General features: G+C 35.8%; 1 protein-coding gene across 2 annotated transcripts in view; it reads right to left on the bottom strand.

Annotated features, from left to right (window-relative positions):
- The window catches only part of rasgrp3 (RAS guanyl releasing protein 3 (calcium and DAG-regulated)), a 34,512-nt gene extending 21,660 nt beyond the window's left edge, over positions 1-12,852 (bottom strand). The window contains exon 1 of one of the 2 annotated variants that reach the window (XM_059359580.1): positions 12,714-12,852. The gene's annotated coding sequence lies outside the window, so the exon portion shown is untranslated. Of the gene's footprint in view, positions 1-6,716; positions 6,941-12,713 lie in introns of those variants that run through there. The other variant, XM_059359581.1, reaches the window with a different exon arrangement.
- Positions 12,853-17,305: the final 4,453 nt, after the last annotated feature.

Raw genomic sequence — 17,305 nt, 5'->3', positions numbered from 1 at the left:
GCTGCTGCATGCTGCAAGCTGCTACTGGCTGTCAAGTACAGAGACTCCCATGGTGGAGCTACACTACGCTATCACCTCCTCCTCCTCCTCCTCCTCCTCCTCTTGTTGGTAAATACAGCAGCCTGGAGCAGCAGCAGTCCTGCCATGTGACCTCACTCAGACGGACACATCAGGTTCATTATATCTGTGAGAACTTTCCACTGATGGTTAAATGGCTTGATCTTAACTTGAATCCTAATTACACTTCACTAGAAATTTAAGAAGATCTAAGCCAGGGGTCTCAAACTCGCGGCCCGCGGGCCGATTGCGGCCCTCGTGACGATATTTTGTGGCCCTCACCTTGATATGAAAGTTTAATGTGAGTTTTATATGAATGGCACTTTACCATGTTGTGTGTGGAAGGTCCCTTTATTTACTTTTTTTGGTAATTGTGTCTTTTTTTGTAATTTTGTCTCTTTTTTTTAAAATTTTGTCTCTTTTTTTGTAATTTTGTGGGGTTTTTGGGGTCATTTTGTGTCTTTTTTATAATGTGTCTTTTTTTAAATAATTTTTTGTCTTTTTTTAAATAACTGTCTTTTTTGGTGATTCTATGAATTTTTTTAGGTCATTTTGTGTCTTTTTTGCATCTTTTTAAAGTAATTTAGTGTTTTTTCAGTCATTTTGTGTCTTTTTTGTCATTTTGTGTCTTTTTTAAGTGATTATTTTTTCTGTCATTTTGTGTCTTTTTTTAATAATTCTGTGTCTTTATTTTGGTCATTTTGATACTGCCTCCAGCGGCCCCCAGGTAATTTGAGTTTGAGACCCCTGATCTAAGCTGTTCTCATTCCCAGCTTGTTGTCACATATGGACCCGCTGGCATCACTTTTGAATGCGTCATACTATACGTCAAGCTGTAGCCTTTGTGTGCGTCAAATTTATGATCGATTACGTACAACACACAGTCATGGAAAAAGTTATTAGACCACCCTTTTTCTTCAATTTCTTGTTCATTTTAATGCCTGGTACCACTAAAGGTACATTTGTTTGGACAAATATAATGATAACAACAAAAAATAGCTAATAAGAGTTTAAGTTAAGAGCTGATACCTAGACATTTTCCATGTTTTTCTTGTTAATGATTTTTGGTTATTATCAAGAAAACCATGCTTTGGAGCTTTTGGAGACTCCAGAGGGTTAAGCTTCTCCATGGCCACAGGGATAAAAGAAACCCTTGTTTTTGTTCTGTTATTCTAAAACAGCGGCCAGAGGGCAATAAGAGCCCAAATTCCTTAAAAAAGTGGGTGATCAGGGCAGTAAAGAGTTTATTGAGCCTTGCAGGTGCCACTTACAACAGATGTCCTGCACCCCGAAATACATAAACATTTATGCATGAGGGGCCATTGTACTTTCATTTATGGTTCATTATTTTGTTACCTCATTTGTACCAGAAGCTGTAGAAGCTCTTAAAAGTACATAACCTGACTGCACTACTCAGACAGTGTTTAAAGGGGGAATGATGTTCACATCGGAGCAGACACGCTGGAGTCATGTGTAGTCTGCTGCTGGAGCCGGATGTTACTCTGACCTTGAGTTCAGACAGCTGGGAGGAGGAGGAGAGCTCAGGCAGATGGCCTCGGAGTTTATGACTGTGTGTGTGTGTGTGTGTGTATGTGTGTGTGTGTGTGTGTTTACAGTCAGTCATATGTCCTGCTTTGTTTCATCAGTGAGTGCATAACCTCCACAGCTTGGTTTACTTAGTAGAGGTTGGGGGGAAAATCAATACAGTATAGCATCACGATATTTGGCGTGGCGATTTATCGATTCATGGCCGCCAAGTATCGATATTTAGCGTTCGCTGCTCCAAAGGCAGTAGCGGGCTCACTTTTATGATTATACTGGAGATACTGGTATCATATGAAACTAGAAGGTCTAAGGAATCGACAAAAAAAACAACCTTCAAAATGATTGGAGGAGGAGTTTTAAAAGTTTCTCTAATATCCACGGCAATAAAATTATATAAAACGTTATATAGAAAAAAAAGGAGGTTTAGCGGTTTGGTCTCATAACTTTGACCCTTTCACTGTATTTTCACTTAATGACAGTTTATTTGAACGTTTTGTTCAGTAAAAATGTCTTGTTCAGCGTTTGGTTGGACTAACAGACACTCCAAGGAGTCGCTGCTCAGTTTTCTGGGGTCAGTAACAAACATTTTGTTTTTGTTTTTTTGCTAGCCAAAACTAACATCCCAGTTAATGCTAACGCTATTGCTAACATGAATTAGCAGCGGCTTCTCTCAGTCAGGTTGAGGTGTAGAGAGGCTGTAGTCAGTGATCAGATCCCTCTCCTCCTCCACAGTCCAAATATGGTCTGCTTCCTGTATCGGAAACAAGATGGCGACGAGTGTAACGATGAACTCGATGCTTCCAACGGGCCACAAACCAATGGGTGACGTCACGGTCACCACGTCCATTATTTATATCCAGTCTATGAGCGTGTCCCAATCCACTCTGTCTCCGTCTTCTAGCTCGTTAAGTGCAGCGTATTCTGCATATACAACTGTTTACATCACACAAATAATCTGCTGTGTGTGTTTGATCAAGGCTCCAAGTTTGAGTATAAAGTACGAAATGTTGATAACAACCTTCTCAACCTGCAGGCAGGCAGGGCAGCCCCCTGCTCACCCATTCTTATGGGCTGATAACACCCACTAGTCTAGCTAGTTCATGAGATCTGTGTGAGAGAGAGATGAATCAAAGTACAAAAGATTTGAACTCTCTGAGGTGAACGGCCGTTTGTGAATAAGCCAGTGAGTTGAGAATTTAGTTGGCTAAAACTAAACAGAAAGCTTCTATAACAATCATATTTCATAATAATGATAATACATTTTATTTATGGTCTCCTTTCACGTCACTCAAGGTCTCCTTACAAACAGCAAAAAACATGAGATAAAAGCAAGAACGCAAACAGCCACATAACTACATGAAAACAACAAACAGCAGAAGTGAGAATGGCGAGGTCAAAGAGAAAAGGCTGGTGTAAACAAGTGATTCTGAGCTGTGATTTGAAGGTGAAAATTGTGAAGTATCAAAAGGGCTTATATAGAGCCTGCTGACAGGGGCACAAAGTTTGTTAAAGTTTATTTTCTTCTGTCATATATATCAGTGGCTATTTTTGTTGTCTTAACTATTGTAAAAGTGTTTATTAGCTAAAGCGCTGATGCTAATGTTTGCTATTGTTTTCCCACCTCGTAGCTGTTACGGTAGATTCACAAAGTGGTCAAGGAATGTCTGATTTTTATATTCATGGAGCTACGGTTGTGAATAAATCTTGTGAACTATCAGATAACCCTGTGGAGTCCATCTATTTATTGAAAATAAATAATATAAATAAATATATTTACAGTAATAACTTTATTTATATATGATATGTAGACAAGCTGAGAAAGTTAAAGTTCAATCATAGGAGCTTTCACAGTGTGACATTTATGTTTCTAGACCGTTTTTAAAATGTGAATTTTCTTTCTACAATGAAAACTATTACTATTTTTAATTTACATGCAAATATACTGTTTTGTAGTTTTAATATTTATTATCTTTTCTGCTGTTTTTGTGTGTATAAATGTTTTTTTTAAAATTATATTTCCTTAGACACGTGTCTTTTGTTTGTATTTTCGGTTCCTGGCAGCTTTATACTTTGTTAATTAAAATAAAATGAAAAATCTGACTGATAGCCAAGTTTGTGTGGAGAAAAAGGAGCCATGCATGTGATGTAAGGACAGACTGAAAGATGCTGAACAGAGACAGAAATTAATGCACAGGAAGTTGACAAATTTGAACCAAAATCTCCTGGACTTCAGAGGTTTAAAATGAAAAAAAAAAAACAGTGTTGTAATTTTTAAGTGGCATTTAAATTACAGTGTGTCTTTCTGTAGCATCCCTGGCTGAATGACGGTCAACTCTTTAAACAAAATCCCAACTTTTTTGTGAATTGGGCGTGTAATGTATAACTTATCTACTCGACGAAACCACACAGAAGCTGATTATTCCGTCCTCACAGTATTTGTTTCCATGCTGAATGCTGAGAGGCAGCTGTCCAGAATGAAATATTCACACAACTGTAACAATGTGTTCAACAGCAAAGATTCCTGTCTTGTAACTCACATGCATGTAGAGCAGACAAAAGACAAATTCTTGCCATACTGCTCACGTGCAAGAAACCCACTATGGAGGAAATGTGTGACAATAAATGTACTGTCCATTGGATATCTATCTATATATCTATATAAAGTGACTTCACTCACCTGGGAGATAAACAATACACTTTACATACTGCAGTGTACAAGTTTATATTTTATATTGTATTTTTATTGTGTCTTGAACTCTTATTTTGCACATTATGATTAGTTACTAACTTTATTCTATTTTATTGTATTGGTGTTGTGCTTCTGCTGGAATTGCCAATTTCCCAAGGGATTAATAAAGTTCCTATCTATCTATCTATCTATCTATCTGTTTGAAATACTGTATCATGGACAAAGGCTAGAATCAGTGTATTTACACTCGCCACTTTATTAGGTACACCTGTTTAACTGCTTGTTAACGCAAATATCTAATCAGCCAATCACATCACAGGAACTCAACACATGTAGGCATGTAGACATGGTGAAGACCCGGTTTTTGTGTCCACAAAATTAAATTAAATCAAGAATTATTTTGTCCAATAACAGAAAATTCTCAGTCTATTCATCTCTCTTCAGTCTTTTTATTTCTCCACAATGAGAGTCAAACCCACAGACTGACCAACAAAGTATTCAGTCAAACTGAACTCAACTGATATCAAACGATGTTTGGACGACAACAGCTGCAGCATTTTATCAAACTTTCACAAACAACAAGCTTCACTGCTCTCAATTGTTTTTTTGAATGACACATAAAAAAAAACTTTGCAGCGTTATTTCTTCCGGACACAGTATCCTGACACACCTAGTGCCTATAGATTCCTTACAAATGGAGGCAAAACATCGACAGAGATACAAAAAGATCAGAAGGAGACAAAAAAGATCCAAAAAGAGAAGCAAAACAACTACAAAGAGACATACAACATCCAAATAGATGCAAAATGACCACAAAGACACCAAAAACTATCACAAAGACACATAAAATGACCTCAGAGACATAAAACAACCACAAAACAATGACGCAAAACAACTACAAAGACACAAAAAAAATCAAAAAGAGACAGAAAACAGCTTCAAAGAGGTGTAAAATTACCACATTGATGCAAAATGACCACAAAGACACCCCAAACAACTATATAGAGATACAAAACAACCACAAAGAGACATAAAACAACCACAAAGACTCACATGGTGCCTATAAATTCCTTAAATCTCATAGTTTCATGTGATACCAGTATAATCCTAAAAGTTAGCCCGCTACGGCCTCTGGAAAAAAAACCTAGGAGAAAACACTAAATATTGATACTTGGCGTCCATGAATCGATATAATATTGCCACGCAAAATATGGCGACACTATGCTGTTTCGATTTTTTACCCACCTCTAGCAAAGACAAGCTGCTGAAGTTCAAAGTGAGAATGGGGAAGAAAGGTGATTTAAGTGACTTTGAACGTGGCATGGTTGTTGGTCTGAGTATAAATGCTGATCTAACAACCGTCTCTAGGGTTTGCAGAGAACGGTCCCAAAAAGAGGAAATATCCAGAAAGCCTTGATTCCTTGTTGAAGCCAGAGGTCTGAGGAGACCAGACTGGTTCAACAGGAACTCAAATCACCACTGGTTACAACCAAGGTCTGAAGAAGAGCATCTCTGTACACACAACTCTGTACCCCAACCTTGAAGCAGATAAGGTTCAAACTGCCACATTATTAGGTACAACTTGCTAACTAAGAAAGAAAAGTGGAAGAGTTGTACAGTTTGATGGCCACTTTTCTACCTGTGGCCATCAAACCGTAGAATTCTTCCTCTTTCTGCAAGGAGGAAAGCTAACAGATCAGACTGACTAATGTTAACCCCCTGGAGCCTCCAAAAGCTCCAAATCCAGACTTCTTCATCACATCCACACTAGAAAACAAAGCAGCGTGGAGCCCTACTGTAAATTTACCTCTAAAGTTCTGGCTGTAAACTCCATGAGGCCAGTTTCAGTTTGATGATGATATACCAAGTAAAACTGGAGACAAGCTCAAATAGATTTAGTATAAAATGATAGAACTGGATGGAACCCTCTTATATGTTAGATTTGACACCTTTGTTCACATTTGCAACATTTAAAATTCTTTATTGAGCATGATAGTGTTTTGAGAGTAAATAAAAAGACTCAAAATCTCATTTTATGTTGGACTAAAGGACTAAAAAAGACACAAAATGACAAAAAAAAGACAAAATGACAAAAAAAAAGACATTTTGGATTCAAAAATGGACAAAATAGCCCAAGACTCCATAGAGTTAATAAAGTTCTATCTTTTCTTATTTTAAGGTGGAGTGTATATAATGTGATATATACAAATACCAAAATACTACCAAACACACACAGCAGTTAGACCTGACGAAGACAACGATCCAACTCAAAAACTGACACATGGAACTGATTTCAGTGGTCAATATCAACTCAAACAAGCACACATTAGTCAGAATATTCTATTAGACAAGACTGAAATCCAGGCGGTCACATTGGACGACAGCTTTCTAATCGAACATTGAGGAAACTATGAACGCATCTTACCTTATCTGAGACTTTTAACCAGCCGAGATCTACTAGCAGGTCCACCTTCTGAACATGTTTATGTGTAGATCCACTGTTTGTCTGTTCTAATCCACGTCAAGCTGGATCCAAAAAGCTGCCACTGAAGCCTCCTGCATCGCTCTATGAGAATCTGCTAAGTCTTTCTTCAGATGGCCCTCTATCATTCTACAGCCCTTTGTCTTTCTCAGCCATGCAGAGTAATGCTGTGTATCCAGCCAGCACTGATCCCAGTGTCCGAGTTGTTTGTCTACATGGCCACTAGACTTCCTCCAATTCTTTCCCAACTTAGTTTTCCTGCCCGTGCCGGTCGGTTTCCCTGGACTGAGCTAAATATAGAGGCAAGGTAAAGTGGAAAAGAGCCGGGCAGGAAATGTATCACAATATGCTGGTGTGCAGGTCCGTGTTTGTGTCTTTTTGTCTTAAATCCCACCAACGTTTATGAGTGGAATGCAAGTTTAGGTAATTATTTGTCTTTTCTACTCAGCCACTTCACTCATACTGTGTAGTAAAGTGTGTGTGTGTGCGTGTGTGTGTGTTTGTGTCTACATTGTTGCTGTGTGTTTGTGTGAGAGGGTCAACCCATCCCATACTCCCCTCTAATGACGTTGTACACATTGTTTTGTCTCTCTGGGCTTCTGAAAATGTCTGCCTAAACAAAAAACACTGACTGCACATCCTGCTGCTTGGGCGGACAAAAATAATTGAAATCCAACTTTTGTTGTCTTTCACACATTTTTTTATCAAGGGCCGACGGGACAGTTACTGGAGGGACAAGGGGCTTTAGTAAAGTGTCAAATGGAGGGAAAATTACACTGACTTGTACCTCCTGCAATCCTAAAGATATAGATTCATATTTTTTTGACCCTCTGGAGTCTCCAAAAGCTCCAAAGCATGACTTCTTCATCACGTCCAGACGTGAAAACAAAGCAGCGTGGAGCCCTACTGTAAATTTACCTCTAAAGTTCAAGACAAGATGACCAAAAAAACCCACAGAAGACACAAAATGACTAAAAAAAAGAAGACACAAAATGACTAAAAAAAGACACAAAATGACAAAAAAAAAAGACCACACAAAAAAACCATAGAAGAAGAAACAAGATGACCAAAAAAACCCCCACAGAAGACACAAAATGACCAAAGACACAAAATGACAAAAAAAACACACAAAAAGACACAAAATTACCACAAAAAACAGAGAAGAAAAATTACACAAAATGACAAAAAAAAGACACAAAATGACAAAAAAGACACAGAAGAAGAAACAAAATTACTAAAAAGACACAAAATGACAAAAAAAAACACAAAAGACACAAAATGACAAAAAAAGAGACAGAAGAAGAAACAAAATGACTAAAAAGACACAAAATAACTAAAAAAGACACAACAAAAGACACAAAATGACCAAAATTGTTACGCTAAACACACAAGACACAAATAAAATAGAGTCCCACTAGAATAAAAACCAGAGTTGATGACAGGATCACACAATCATAAGATCACATTTATGTTGGTTTTTCTTTGTTTCTTTTTGGTTCAAAATGTTGATCCAGTAAGTCAGAATAAAAATCTATTATTATCAGGTCATATAGGTGAGGTTGTGCTGAAAAAAAAATACCAACATGGCCTTTAAACATTTTTAAGTGGTGTATACAGGCAGGATGGAAAGGATTCAAAATGGACAAAAAAGCCCAAAACCCTAGAGTTATTGTATCCCATATACAGTCACCCATCAAGTTGGAATTACCAAAACTTTATTAATCAATCTCTCTCAAACATGTCACAATTCTTGTGAGAGGGGCTGATATTCCCTCTCACATACACAAAAAATACCTCTCACATTCACAATTTTACCTCTCACATTCACAATTTTATCTCTAATTTTTATCAAAAATACCTCTCACATTCACAAAATATGCACAAAAATGTTTCTGGACCCTTTGAATTATACTCGTTATCCTCTTTATCACATCTGCTCGTTTGTATTTAGGTTCACATGTAATCATTATAATTAGAATAAATTAAATAAATAAAGACATGAAATGTTTCATTCTGTGTAATGGATCTATATAATGTGTTATTTCCACTTTTTGACATAAATAAACTTTTCTATGATATTCTAATTGTTTGAGATGTACCCGTCGTTAACTTTCATTATCAACATTTCTGTATTTCCCTTAAGTTACTTTGTCATTGCATTAATTCAGTTTTCTGTGAGTTACCAGTTCCTGTTGGTTGCTGCTGACGAGTCACTCTGGCTGGTTCGACTCAGCTGAATCACACACCTTGAGGAGAGTGATTGCCAATTGGGTTAATCCATTTTCCTCCTGCAGCGGGGGGGTAGGATCGTTTTGTTTGCTTTCTTTCTTTTGATAGTGATAGAGTATTTTCCTTCTTATAGTTATTATCTTTATTTCCTTTATTTCTCTGATTAGGTTGCAGAAGGCTGGCATGTGTTATTGTAGTTTGTTTGTAGCATTTTGTTTGAAAATTGTCTATTGCTCAAATTACCTGGGGGCCGCTGGAGGCAGTATCAAAATGACCAAAGAAAGACACAAAATTACTAAAAAAAAAAGACACAAAATGACAAAAAAGACATAAAATGACTGAAAAAACACTAAATTACTTTAAAAAGACACAACATGAAAAAAAAAAAAAAACAGAATTACCAAAAAAGACACAAAATTATTTAAAAAAGACACAAAATGACCAAAAAAAAAAGACACAAAATGACCAAAAAAAGACACAAAATTATTTAAAAAAAAAAACAAAATGACCCAAAAAAGACACAAAATTATTTTAAAAAGACACAAAATTACCAAAAAAAGACCCACAATTATTTTAAAAAGACACAAAATTACCCCCCAAAAAAAGACATTGCAAAAGTGCCATTCATATAAAACTCACATTAAACTTTCATATCAATATTCTGACCTACCTTGTGTGTGAAAATGGCCTGATCAGCCACTATATAGTCATGGAAAAAAATATTAGACCATGTTATCTTTAATTTCTCGTTCATTTTAATGCCTGGTACAACTAAAGGTACATTTGTTTGGACAAATATAACGATAACAACAAAAATAGCTGATAAGAGTTTAATTTAAGAGCTGATATCAAGACATTTTCCATGGTTTTAGTGATAATGATTTTGGTTATTATCAAGAAAACTATGGAAAATGTCTAGATATCAGCTCTTAAATTAAACTCTTATCAGCTATTTTTGCTGTCTAATTTTTTTTTCCATGACTGTATAAGTCCCTCTTGTGTCTTGGTGTTAATCCTGTGTTAAACCCCTGTTTACAGAGAGATTTTTTTAAAAGATTAAGTTAGTTTAGTTTGATTTTTGGAAAATTAAAAAAATATACTTTTTGCAATAAACCACCTGTGTCTTTCCCCATCTATCTGCTCCGTCTCTCACAGCATTAATGAGCAGTTGAACAGGTGTACCTAATAAAGTGACCAGTAAATGTGTTTTTTTTTTTAATTCAAATGGATATATTCTTGCCTGAAAAAATATAAAAACTTAAAATGTGACACAATAGCAGTCCTAGCAGTCCAAATAAGAATTATAAGTGCCTCAAGTCTCATCAGCAGCAGCTGTCAGTGTTCCTGACAGCCCAGTACATAGTGAGTGCATTTATAAGTCACAATAAAATAGACTCCATATGTAAAACACTTCATGTCACAGCCAGTGGAGACACAGTGTATCATCAGTAAAATGCATGAGAGAAACACGGTTGAGAGGCATCGAGTGTGAAGTTTAGAGCTTTGTTAATGTCAAAGGCTGTCTCTTTTAACGTTAAATAATAATAATAACCATGGCCTTTGACACTCTCCAATGAGATACAAGTTTTATCCTCCGTAGGATTATGCAAGCCACTACACAATGCAAGAGGCTTGACCATGGCCGCTTACTTGCTCTCTTCCACATATGCACAAAAATACCTCTCACATTCAAAAAAATACCTCTCACATACACAATTTTACCTCTCATATTCACAAAAATAGCTCTCACATTCAAAAAATACCTCTCACATTCACAAAAAATACCTCTCACATTCACAATTTTACCTCACACATTCACAAAAAAATACCTCTTACATTCACAAAAAATACCTCTCACATTCACAATAATACCTCTCGCATTCACACTTTTCCTCTCACATTCACAATTTTACGTCTCACATTCACAAAAAATACCTCTCACATTCACATAAAATACCTCTCACATTCACCAAAAATACCTCTCACATTCACAATAATACCTCTCGCATTCACACTTTTCCTCACATTCACAATTTTACCTCTCATATTCACCAAAAATACCTCTCACATTCACAATAATACCTCTCCCATTCACACTTTTCCTCTCACATTCACAATAATACCTCTCACATTCACACTTTTCCTCTCACATTCACAATTTTACCACTTACATTCACAATAATACCTCTTGCAGTCACACTTTTCCTCTCACATTCACAATTTTACATCTCACATTCACAAAAAATACCTCTCACATTCACAAAAAATACCTCTCACATTCACAATAATACCTCTCGCATTCACACTTTTCCTCTCACATTCACAAAAATACCTCTCACATTCACAAAAAATACCTCTCACATTCACAATAATACCTCTCACATTCACACTTTTCCTCTCACATTCACAATAATACCTCTCACATTCACAATTTTACCTCTCACATTCACAATAATACCTCTTGCATTCACACTTTTCCTCTCACATTCACAAAAATACCTCTCACATTCACAATAATACCTCTCGCATTCACACTTTTCCTCTCACATTCACAATTTTACCTCTCACATTCACAATTTTACCTCACACATTCAAAAAATACCTTTCACATTAAAAAAATACCTCTCACATTCACAAAAAATACCTCTCACATTAAAAAAAATACATCTCACATTCACAATTTTACCTCTGACATTCAAAAAAATACCTCTCACATTCACAAAAATACCTCTCACATTCACAAAATATGCACAAAAATGTCTCTGGACCCTTTGAATTATACTAATAGTCCTCTTAATCATATCTGCTGTTTGTATTTAGGTTCACATGTAACATGAAACAATCCTGACGCACCTTCACAGAGATTATACAGCCAGACTAGAGATTAATCTTCAAATCTGAGGGTAAAAAAATGTATTTAGTGTACAACTTTGAACTTTTCACAACTGTTTAGTGTCACAGCAGTTGATATTGTACAACTAATTTATGTTTTGATGAAATCGACAATCGTCAAGTTACAATACTGCTGTTCAATACTGCTGTTTTTTGGTCTTTTATACAGTCATGGAAAAATTATTGGACCATTGTTTTCTTCAATTTCTTGTTCATTTTAATGCCTGGTACAACTAAAGGTACATTTGTTTGGACAAATATAACAAAAATAGCTGATAAGAGTTTAATTTAAGAGCTGATATCTAGACATTTTCCTTGGTTTTCTTGATAAAAACCAAAATAATTTTGAAGAAAACCATGAAAAATGTCTATATATTTAGTTGTACCAGGCATTAAAATGAACAAGAAAGCAAGGAGAAAACAAGGGTGGTCTAATAATATTTCCATGACTAGAGATTAAACTTAAAAGTTGAGAAGAAAAAAAAATGTATTTAGTGTATAAGTTTGAACTTTTCACAACTGTTTAGTGTCTAAATTTATAAAATGATCTGTCAAGTTACAATACAATACAATAATGCTGTTTTTTTTTGGTCTTTTATATATGCTTGCCACATCAAACATGAACAAACTTGGTCAAAATGATACAGTTTAGCCACTGATAGCTGAGCACTGTAAAGCAGAAAACACTACAGAATCATCTGCTGCGTAGCAAAGATTGGTGCAAAAAAAAAGTTAAAAACATTACACAAGATCTGAATTTGTGAACTTAAAACCTGTCAGTTCTCCCCAGACACGAGCCCCTGTTAAAGAACGGCTTACCTTGCTGTGATCCAGACAAACATTACTGCCAGATGACCCCGACCACGCAAATCATATTAATCCTGTTATCACGATGTGCTCTTCAGGAGAGCCAATCATGCACCATAAGTGTGGCAGTTTAACACTGTGTCTCCAATAGCTTTCACAAACACTGTCCCTCACTTTTTCACTTGTGCAGTCTATAAATAGATTATGAGTTTACTGGAAACAAAGGTTGGTGGGCAGGACAGCTCTGCAAATATCACTGAGTAGCCTTGTTACAGATAGAGTCAGAGGAGAGGAGCAGACAGAAAGTTAACTGATTCAACTATTGCTCTGTCTCTTATAATGATGTATACAGTTAAAGTATGCCAAAACAGACTCGTAGCATTGAGTTGTCATAATGAACAGAAATAAAGAGGTAAAAATGGTTAGTTTGCAGCGGTTTAGTATGGGGGGCCGTATAGGTCATAATACCTCTCACATTCACAAAAAATACCTCTCACATTAACAATTGTACCTGTCACATTCACAATTGTACCTCTCACATTTACAATTTTACCTCTCACATTCACAATTGTACCTCTCACATTCACAATTGTACCTCTCACATTCACAATTGTACCTCTCACATTCACAATTTTACCTCTCACATTCACAGTTTTACCTCTCACATTCACAAAAAATAACTCTCACAGTCACAATTTTAACTCTCACATTCACAAAAAATACCTCTCACATTCACAGTTTTACCTCTCACATTCACAAAAAAATACCTCTCACATTCACAATTTTACCTCAAATTCACAAAAAACATCTCACATTCACAAAAAATAGGATCACATTCAGTTTCACCTCTCACATTCACAATTTTATCTCTCACATTCACAATTTTAACTCTCAAATTCACAAAAAATACCTCTCACATTCACAGTTTTACCTCTCACATTCAGTTTTACCTCTCACATTCACAGTTTTACCTCTCACATTCACAAAAATACCTCTCACATTCACAGTTTTAACTCTCAAATTCACAAAAAATACCTCTCACATTCACAATTTTACCTCTCACATTCACAATTTTATATCTCACATTCACAATAAATACCTCTCACATTCACAATTTTATCTCTCACATTCACACTTTTAACTCTCAAATTCACACAAAAAAATACCTCTGTGAGAGGTAAAATTCTTAATGTGAGAGGTAAAAATGTTAATGTGAGAGGTAAAACTGTGTATGTCAGAGGAAAGAATTACGGCCCATACAGCCCCTAATAGTTTAGTTACTATGATACGCTGCTTCTGCCTTTATTTCTAAGACACAAAAGTCATAATTTGCTCAAGACATCCTGTTTATGTAAATTTAAATATATATAGGTAGAGATTGAATGTGTATTCTTGACCCTGGAAACCGTTAATAAAACAATAATATCACCCTTATTTAATTAATTTAGAAGTTGAAGAGCTTTTTTACTATATATATATGTTTTTCCTCAACAGATGACTGTAAGTCCTGAGTTGTAAACATCCACACTCCATAGGAACAGGAACATTTCCATCTAGATTTGGGATAACGTGATTCCACAGTCAAGAGAGCACATCTATATAATGGTGAGCCACCTGCTCTGTATAACAAGGGACAGTCCCTTATTTAAAAATAAAACAGCCTCCTGGTGACATGCCCCTGCTCCTTCACACTGCAATGGCATTTTATTACCTGCAGAGGGCTCTACGTGGTAAGACAAGATGACTGTGTAATGTGGGAGTTGGACCTTCATTTACCAACTGAACCATGTAAACATGTAAATCATCCATGTTATTTGTCTAAGTGTAGGCCACTATTACATTCTGATCATAATGTTGTGCATATGATCCCAGTATATAAGACTAAAAATGAAAATAAGTGATCAAATCAGGGACAAATTAAACTAGGTAACAACGTAGAGCATGGGTCTCAAACTCACGGCCCGCGGGCCAATTGCGGCCCTTGTGACGATATTTTGTGGCCCCCACCTTGATATGAAAGTTTAATGTGAGTTTTATATGAATGGCACTTTACCGTGTTGTGTGTGAAAGCTCCCTTTAATTACTTTTTTTGGTAATTTTGTGTCTTTTTTGGTAATTCTGTGTCCTTTTTTGGTCATTTTGTGTCTTTTTGGGTCATTTTCTGCCTTTTTAAAAAATTATTTAGTGTCTTTTTTTTTTTGTAATTTTGTCTTTTTTGGTCATTTTATGTATTTTTCTGTCATTTTTTGTCTTTTTGGTCATTTTGTGTCTGATTTAGTAATTTTGTGTCTTTTTTTGGTCATTTTTGTGTCTTTTTTGGTCATTTTGTGTCTTTTTTGGGTCATTTTGTGTCTCTTTTTGGGTCATTTTGTGTCTCTTTTTAATAATTGTGTCTTTTTTAGTGATTCTGTGTATTTTTTAAGTAATTTAGTGTTTTTTTCAGTCATTTTGTTTCTTTTTATGTAATTTTGTGTCTTTTCTTGGTCATTTTGTGTCTTTTTTTTTGTAATTTTTTGTATTTTTTTGGTCATTTTGATACTGCCTCCAGGGGGCCCCAGGTATTTTGAGTGTGAGACCCCTGACGTAGAGGCTGTTTTAACCATAGACATATATGTCTATGGTTTTAAAGTATGATTTGGGGCGTGGCTACCTTTGATTGACAGGTCACTGACAAGGCGAGCCGTCACCAGGAGAGAAGCAGAACAATGCGTATCCATGGAAACGTGTCAATAAAGTTATATATAACGTTATTTAGATTTAGACGTTTACCGATTTGGTCTCATAACTTTGACCCTTTCACACTGTATTTTCACTTAATGACAGTTTATTTGAACGTTTTGTTCATTAAATGTCTTGTTCAGCGTTTGGTTGGACTAACAGACACTCCAAGGAGTCGCTGTTCAGTTTTCTGAGGTAAGAAAGATACATTTTGTTTTTGTTTTTTTGCTAGCCAAAACTAACATCCCAGTTAATGCTCCAGTTAATGCTAACATGAATTAGCAGCGGCTTCTCTCAGTCAGGTTGCCGGTGTAGAGATGCGTGTAGTCAGTGTCGTCAGATCCCTCGCGCTCCGCCACAGTCCAAATATGGTCTGCTCCACGTATCGGAAACAAGGTGGCGACGAGTATAACGCTGAACTCGAGGCTTCCAACGGGCAGTCCACAAACCAATGGGTGACGTCACGGTGAGTACGTCTATTATTTATATACAGTCTATGGTTTTAACTCACTGGACAAAATAACTACAGTTAAAAACAATGACAACTGTGTACAGCTAGTTGAGCCCAAAGACGAGATTAAAATTAAAGATTAAGATTAAAGATTGAGATTAAATAATAGATACTATGCGACAAAGGACATAAACCAAGTTATATATACCAGGAAAGTGTCTTTTAAACTAGGATTATTGGCCCAGTAGAGCTCACTATGGTGATTAAGACAACTCTAGGAACAATTTAGCTCTAAAATCTTCTTGTCAGTGCAACATAAAACAAACTTGACTTGAAGCAGAGTGGTGGAACTGAAGATACTGTTGTCATTCCTAAATATGTAGACAAACCCAACACTTGCAAGAGACTTCTTTCTAGATTTTTTCCTCAGCTTTTCAATACAATACAAGCAGACATTAAGCATCAGGCATGTTTCAGCAGGACTCACTGTGCCCCAGGGTTAGGGGTAAATTAATCGAGGTCATAAATCTGCTGTTTTCTCTTAGATTTGACACTTTTTTCATACTTGGCCCTAATATGCCGTTGAAGATTTATGTGCATCTTATCATATAAAATAAATAAAATATTTTGGGGTTTTTTAGATAAAAGAAACCATTCACAAACACATTATTGTATAGGATAACTTTCTAAAAAAATTCAACATTTGCAAAGCATTCTCCATAAAGTACCATTGGAGGTAACTGCAAAACAGTGTTCGACATTCGTAGATGTGCCACTTTTAATCTCATAAAGCTGCTACTGTTTTCTCCTACATTTGCCACTTTTTTCTCATAAATCTACGACTTTTATCTCCTTGATTTGCCACTTTTCTCATAAATCGGCTACTTTTTCTTGTAGATTTGCCACTTTTTTCTCAAATCTGCTATTTTTTTTCTCGTAGATTTGCCACTTTTTTCTCAAAATATTACCCCCCTCCCACGCGTCCGTATCTTTATATTTTTTTTCATACTTGACCCTAATACGCCGATGTAGATTTATATGCATCTTATAACATAACTAAAATATTTTTTTGTTGAAATAAAATAAACCATTCACAAAAAAATTCAACATTAGTACAAAGCATTCTCAATAAATTACCATTGGAGGTAACTGCAAAAAAGTGTTGGACACTTAGATTTGCCACATTATTCTTGTAAATTTGCCACTTTTTTCCTCATAAATCTGCTTTTTTCTCCTAGATTTGCCACTTTTTTCTCATAAATCTAATACTTTCTCTTAGATTTGCCACTTTCTCATAAATTTGCTTCTTTTTTCTCCTAGATTTGCCACTTTTTTCTCATAAATCTAATACTTTCTCTTAGATTTGCCACTTTATCTCATAAATTTGCTTCTTTTATCTCCTAGATTTGCCACTTTTTTCGCGAAATATATATCC

The sequence above is a fragment of the Centropristis striata genome, chromosome 20 (assembly GCF_030273125.1).
Source record: "Centropristis striata isolate RG_2023a ecotype Rhode Island chromosome 20, C.striata_1.0, whole genome shotgun sequence".
Taxonomy (NCBI): domain Eukaryota; kingdom Metazoa; phylum Chordata; class Actinopteri; order Perciformes; family Serranidae; genus Centropristis; species Centropristis striata.
The sequence above is the reverse complement of the archived record's forward strand: the minus strand, read 5'-3'. Positions and strand labels throughout refer to the sequence as shown.